This window comes from Jaculus jaculus, chromosome 1 (genome assembly GCF_020740685.1).
Source record: "Jaculus jaculus isolate mJacJac1 chromosome 1, mJacJac1.mat.Y.cur, whole genome shotgun sequence".
NCBI lineage: Eukaryota > Metazoa > Chordata > Mammalia > Rodentia > Dipodidae > Jaculus > Jaculus jaculus.
The window spans coordinates 84389751-84397317 of NC_059102.1; positions in this window are offsets into that span (position 1 = coordinate 84389751).

Genomic DNA, 7567 nt, shown 5'->3' on the forward strand with positions numbered 1-7567 from the left:
GGATTTTGCAGTAGAGAGGAGAAGGCTCAATGGTCAGCCTTGTAGATTTGTGCCATAGATGCTAGAAGGCCTGGTACATGGTGGATGAGGCGTCTATGGGCAGTTTGCACTACTGGGATAAGTTAAATTGTTGGTCTCAGCTTTCATTTCCTTATGGTAGTGTCACACCTGCATAACCTTGCAATGATCTCCTGGTGAAAAGATTCTCCTTCACGTCTTAACTTTAGGCTTGGCCAAGAGATTTGCTTTGATCCATGACAGATTAGTGCATGTGAAGTGAACATAGGCTTGAAATGCACTTCTGAGCCTGGGCCCACCCACCTGTGAATCTATGCCTTTTGTCCTAGGGAGAAGAAAGCCCCTTAAGTAAGTGTTGGTCCAGGGAAATGAGAACATGTGGAAGAGATGTGGAAAAGATCTATACCTACAGGGTCGAGCCAAGCTCAGCCTACAGTACCCAGATTCTTCTTAACTACAGATGTGTGAGATGCATAAACGCTTTTTGGTCATCTCCACTAAGATTATCTTATGTGTGGTGTTTTGTTGTGCAGCAAGCCCATCTTCGCCTCTGGATAACTAGGGTGAAGGGGCTAAATGTTCTTTTCTGAGTTGTTGCCTGAGTTATGAAGTATAGGTAGCATTGGTGCCCAGGAAATATCAAAGTCATTGTTATTGTTTTCAATGGGGAGGTGATGGCAAAGGGCACAATTTATAGTTTATAAAATGAATAAAACCTAATATACAGTGTGACTAGTATGGCTAATAATGCATCAGGTGTACTTGAAAGTATTCTCTGTTTTACTTTTATTTATTTTTTAAACTTTTTTGTTTATTTTATTTATTTATTTGAGAGTGACAGAGAGAGAGAGAGAGAGAGAGAGAGAAATGGGCATACCAGGGCTTCCAGCCACTGCAAACAAACTCCAGATGCCCGCTTGTGCATCTGGCTAACGTGGGTCCTGGGGAATCGAGCCTCGAACCGGGGTCCTTAGGCTTAACAGGCAAGCGCTTAACTGCTAAGCCATCTCTCCAGCCCTATTTATTTATTTTTTGAATCAGAGACTCACTCTAGCCCAGGCTGACCTAGAACTCACTCTCTAAGCCCAGGCTGGCCTTGAACTAACAGCAATCATCCTACCTTAGCCTCTTAATGCTGAGACTAAAGGTGTGTGCTGGCACTGACAAAGGCAACTATGTAAGGAGCTAATTAGCTTTACTGTGGTAATCATTTCACAATTGTACACTTAACTGTGCACAAATTATACCTCAATAAAAGTGAAAGAGCAGTGCCAAGCTCCTCCAAGCAGGCTCCCGGAGTGGAGAGCAGGGACAGTCTCTAGCACCTGCTGAGAGCAAGTAAGGGATGGGCTCTAGGGAGGAGCAGGGAAGCTGCATGTTAAAATTTTACTAACAATGTGAGGCTGAAGTGAAAGTCTTGGGTGGTTTGCATCTAATTGTGTCAAAAAGAAGGAAAAATGTCCTGAGAATTCTGATGCTGAAATGGTGCCATAGCTGCTAGAAGGCCAGACATGTGGTGGGTGAGACATCCATAACAATTTGCCCTATAGGGAAAGTCAAACTGTGGGTCTCAATCCTTTATTTCCTTGTTAGGAATGAGCCTGGACTGCTGGGTGTTCTAAACCAACTCTGCAAGTTTCAATGATTTGATTCGACAGATACATGGTCTCAATCTTTAACACTTATCACAGTGCTAAACAAATAGAGATATTGAATAAATGGACTTGTAATTGATAGACTATTAGGAAATTTAAGCTAATCACAGCACTGTCATTAATTAATGACATAACCCCAGCTTAACCTGCTTCCTCATGTGGAAAGAGCCTGAAACCATTCAATGTCTCTCGGCTCCCTAACTGTACTGAGGGCAAGATAGATGCAGGACGGAAACATCCACAGTGGTCCACATGTGGGAGAGCAAATTCTTCCTCAGGCACTGCTGAGTAAGATGGTTGGTTCTTTTGGAGTAAATAAAATGCTAAAGCAGAAATCCAGGATATAACTCAGCCTCAAAGGTTTGACAAGAAACTGACCCAGGAGTAACAGCTATAGTGCTCTGTGTTTTTGAGTTGAGGTCTCTGAGTTAAAAAATCCAGTAGGGTCTGGAGAGATGGCTTATTGGTTAAAGCACTTGCCTGTGAAGCCTAAGGACCCAGGTTTGATTCCCCAGATCCCACATAAGCCAGATGCACATGGTGTTGCATGTGTCTGGAGTTTGTTTGCAATGGCTAGAGGCCCTGGTGTGCCCATTCCCTCTCTCTTTCTTTCTGTCTCTCTCAAATAAAAAACAAAGTAATCAAGCAATCCATTGTACTCTGAAGTGCATGTCAGACTTCTGATATGACCAATAGTAGTGTTGGAAAAATCATGTCCTCAACTGCACTGCAGGACTAAGGCCAGCAGCATGCCTGGAGGCCATCTCACTTCTTATTAAAAATTCCCATGACATGTGATGGTTTGAATCATGTACCCCCACCCTAAATGCATAACAGAAAGTCCTGATCTCCTAGTACTCAGAATGTGACCTTACTTGAAGGCAATCAAACTAAAACAAAATCATTATGATAAGCCCAAGTCTAATATGACTGCTTTTCTTAAAAAGAAAGAAATGTGCATAGTGACCTTCACACAAGACAAAGACCAGGTGATGATGAAGGTTAGAGTGATGCTTCTAAGGACCTCAAAGTTTACCAACAAACCACCAGTAACTCAGAGATATGTGCCAGATCTCTCTCGTAGCCCCCAGAAGTAACTAAACCTGACGTGTTAGCACCTCGATTTCAGACGTCCCATCTCCAGAACTGGGAGGCTATCACACCACCTTGTTTGTGGCATGTAGTTTCAACAGCGTTAGCATCCCTATGTACAGGAAAAAGCTGCTTCCTTGTATAGCAGCGACTTCAATGGTGCTTAGAATTTTTGGCCCTATTCTAAACACTTGTTTTTGTTTGGTTTTGGTTGTGGTTTCTTGAGGTAGGATTTTGATCTAGTCCAGGCTGACCTGGAATTCACATTGTAGTCTCAGGCTGGCGACAAATTCAAAGTGATCCTCCTATCTCAGCCTCCCCAGGGCTGGGATTAAAGGTGTGTGCCACCACACCAGCTTAAATACTTTACTTCTATTAGTTCATGTATCCCTCATAAGAATTCCATGAGGTAAGAGCTTGAAGTATCCTTATTTTCCAGATGAGGAAACAGGGACAAAGGTTACATATCCATTGTTGCAGTCAATGTGTGGCAGAGCCAGCACAGGAACCCGGGCAGACTGACTGTTGAGCCTGTGCTCTGCCCTCCACGCATGAGACCCAGGGCATTGCTAATGTGATTTTTCCTCCAATCCTGTAGGGTGACCTCTCTGCCACATTTATGGTCTCTGGAGGACTTGCTTTCTCCAATAGTTCCCTCTGAATGTTCCCTACATTGTCAACATCCCATTAACTACCACACTTGTCCAGAAGCAAAGCAGATTCCCCACATGTGGCCTGCTTTCATTGGAAAATGATGAAGTTATCACATTTGGTGATCTAAATATCATATTGATTCTTTTAAAGTTGCATTACACTAATGATCATGTTTGAAACTTGTGGTCCACTAAAAGACCTAATCAAAACTCACAGCCATTAAGCAGGTATCCCCTTGTCTACACAGCTGTATTGTTTTTCAACTGAAGTAATGTACTTCGCATCATTTGTCCCTAACCATTTTGGTGGACCACCACTTCCACCTCAACATTTCAGACTGTCAAAATTATTTGAATCTTGATTCTGTATTTTCTGTCCATTTATCATCTTATAGTGGATTTTTTTCACTGGGTGGTGTTGTGGGCAGCTAGTCTTCTGGGAAGTTATGGCATTTCTACCTAATTCAAATTGACCTAAACCAAGCATTATCTTAATGATAGGAAAATTCCAGGTAATGGTTTGTGTATGTATGTGTGAATGTATACAATATGTGTGTCTATATATATATATGCTAGAATATACACTGTTTTTTAAAACATTTTAGAACTTGGTTTCCCATAGTTTTCCTTGATTTTTTTTTTTTTTTTTTTTCTTGTTAAGCTCCTTCTTGTGTCCTGCCTCATTTTCTGTCTTTCCAGATAGGAATAATGATGTTGCCAAGATTAGAACATGCCATGTTACAGACTTGATTTGACCAATCTTATATCCTTTCTTTGTGACCCTCCTACATAGCCAGTGACTAATTCCAATCTGTTTACTTTCTGAGGCTTCTTGGGGATTCTCCTTTATGAGGACCCTTTTCCGCCTGTGAGAGAAAAAAGGATTAAATAAGTATTCTTAGCACTTAACCCAGGACTCTGGAATTATCTCTCTTTACAAAACTGACCTTTTATCCTTATCTTGAAGAAATACAGAGTTCCAAAGCTTTCCTGAGATCTCTTTCTTTTACCGTAATGGGTGACTTTGTCATGGGAACATTTGGGCTTGCAGCTTCCTGATGCATGCCCTCATTCTGCAGCCTGCTGACCTTTTCTCTTTGTGATGATGTGGAAAATGTCCTTGTTTCTAATGATTGTATAGGGCAGACAACAGGCAGTGATTAGTTTTTTTCTGAATATTTGAATTTACTTTTGACCATCTCTCTTAAGGAACTTAGAATTCATTTTCCTAGGGCTAGGTGAAACACATAGAGTTATATTTAGAAATAATCTCCTTTATACTAAGAAGAGGCCATGGTTTTACATAAATTTCACACATGCTACCAAAGCCCAAATTCTTCTCACCACTTCTGGGAAACCCAACAGTTTCTAGTGGGAATGCTGTCAGATGTTTTCTAGTTTCATTCTCCTAATAATTCTCTGATTGCTATTATTCAACACCTACCATCCAAGCATAGCTCAGTAACTAGAGGGAAGTTCAGTGAATCTTTGGTTTTAAGGGTGAGTTTGATGGGTCAAGATATCTCCCTTGCTGGTCAGAACTGCTGGAACCAAGGCTTGAGGCCATTTGTGCTGGTAGAACTCTACTCACAGTCGGTACAGCAGACAATGTCTTACACGATAGGTACAGCAGGCTATGTTTTAAGTTGGACGAATAACTGTGAGGGGAAGGCTTTATTCTTAACTGGGAGAGAGTTTTTGTCTCTTGTTCCCTGAAAAATGAGCAAGGAAACCTGGCCTTAGATGATGCTACAAAAGCCAGTCTGCCACCATGAAGGGAGGCAGTCTAAAGACAAAACCAACACCCTCAGAGGGAATAAGAGGAGAAAATGCCAGCATAATAGAGCCCACCTATCTTGGACCTGTCCTTGATGTGCGGTAGTAATTTCTCCACTGTTTTTGCACATCCAAGGGTCAAACACAGGTCCTGAAGACAACAGACATTTTGTCAGATGTCTTGGGCCTCCTTGGGGCAGGCTTGCATGGGAAAAAGTTGAGCTTTAAATGTTGAAATTCTGGCTGTGTTTGTGTAACAACTAAAGTATTTACTTCTTACTGATTCTTTTATAAGATCCAACCCAGAAATGTTCACTGATCCTTCCTCACTCGTGCAGTGTTTTATCCCAAATGTTTTATTAGAATACTTCTATCTTTACATCATAGTAGGAATGGTCATATGATGTGCTGCTCATGTGTCTAAGTACTTCATAACTATAAGAAAATGTAAGAGCCCTCAAAAATTTGCTATTGGTTTCACAAAACAGTGTAAATTACACTGGAAAGGAGAAAGAAGCATTTTAGCTTATTTCAGCCATGTGTGACTAAAAACAAGACCTATAGCCTTTTTGTTTGCAGGTGACTACTGTTAGCAAAAAATGCAACTATTTTTCATAGTATGTCACATGTCTTTGTGTCTAAAGAACTGGATGAATCAGGGACTTTATGCTATTTTATTGTTATCTCCAATAGTTCTAATCAAATATATTATCAGGAACTGAATTGCATATGGTCTAAACTCCTCTGATGTGAAATACATTTGTTCATGTCCTCATGGTACGTGTGATGATTTTTTACATTTCAGACTTTTAGTCTTTTTTCTTTCATGACAACTTCATTTCATTTTATTTTAAAAATATTTATTTATTTATTTGAGAGAGAGAGAGAGAGAGAAGGAGTCTATGGGCATAAGGGCCTCTGGACACTGCAAATGAATTTCAGACACATATGCCACATTGTACATCGGGGTTTATGTGAGTACTGGAGAATCAAACCCGGGCCTTCAGGCCTTGCAGGCAAGTACCTTTAACTGCTGAGCCATCTCTCGAGCCCAATGACAATCTCATTTTTAGTGTTTGGAGACTGGTAGTTTTGGGTTTTCTGAAGCATAATCTTTATTTCATATAAATCTTCATCACTGTTTCTGACTTCACTGGAAGGTAACTTGCTTTTGGGAGGTAAAGAAGTGCCATTTCTTTAAAATAATAACCGTTCCCAGTTTCATTTCAAGAAACCAAAGTAGAACTTTTAAGGTTCTTTTAGCAGAACTTGTAAATCTGATGTGTGTGTGTGTGTGTGTGTGTGTGTGTGTGTGTGTGTGTGTGTGTCTGTCTGTCTGTCTGTCTGTCTGTCTAGGTACACACATACATGAGCTTTTTATAAACCAATAACAAACAACTCAAGACTTAGGGTTACACAGAATGGACTGAGCATCCTTTTCTTGAGTGAGCGATAATAAATCATTCTTTTCAGGTGAAATCTTTTATTTATGCTTTGGGATTCCATTTTATCGAGAAAGCTTTGGTTTTCCTTTTTGGCTTTGTCTAAGCTGTGCTTTAGTGAGTAATTCAAATCAATCTGACATTTATTAGGTAGGACGTGGGCCACTCCAATCTCATGCTCACAGTCCAGCTGTTGCCATACTGATATTGCTGTGGACTTGCCCATTTGTGATCATGTGTGTGTGTGTGTGTGTGTGTGTGTGTGTGTGTGTGTGAGAGAGAGAGAGAGAGAGAGAGAGAGAGAGAGAGATGGTAGTGGGTATGGCTACAGATGCGCTGCTTATATATCAATGGAATAAGTTGTAATCCACTCTCATACCATAGGAATTAGTTCTCCAGGATACTTATGTTTGTCATTGAAAGAATATTAACTTAAACTCTGAGCAGGTAGAGTTACCATAGTTTTTACCATAGCTAGGAATATAAAATGTTATGTGGTGATAACATTCCTATTTCCAAAGACATTTTCCATACCCTTATAATTTACACTCAAATAACCCAGGGGTTAAGCAGAACATAAACCATGGTTCCCATTTTCTAGTTAAAGAAAAGCAAATTGTGGTCAGTCCTGGGACTCAAGAACCAAAGTTTGAAATATTACTCTAAAATCATGTTCAAAATGTTGCCTCTTTTGCTCTTGACTTTGACTTTTAAAGATATTCTATAGAGATTCTGAAGGTGCCTCACATTTCTTTTACTATTTCCAAAATTATAGACAATAAACCATGATAATCCCCCCTCCCTACTCTCTTCTTCACAACTCCATACCTCATCATATCCCCTCCTCCATCTCAATCAGTCTCTCTTTTATTTTGATGTCATCATCTTTTCCTCCTCTTATGATGGTCTTATGCAGGTAGTGCCAGGCACT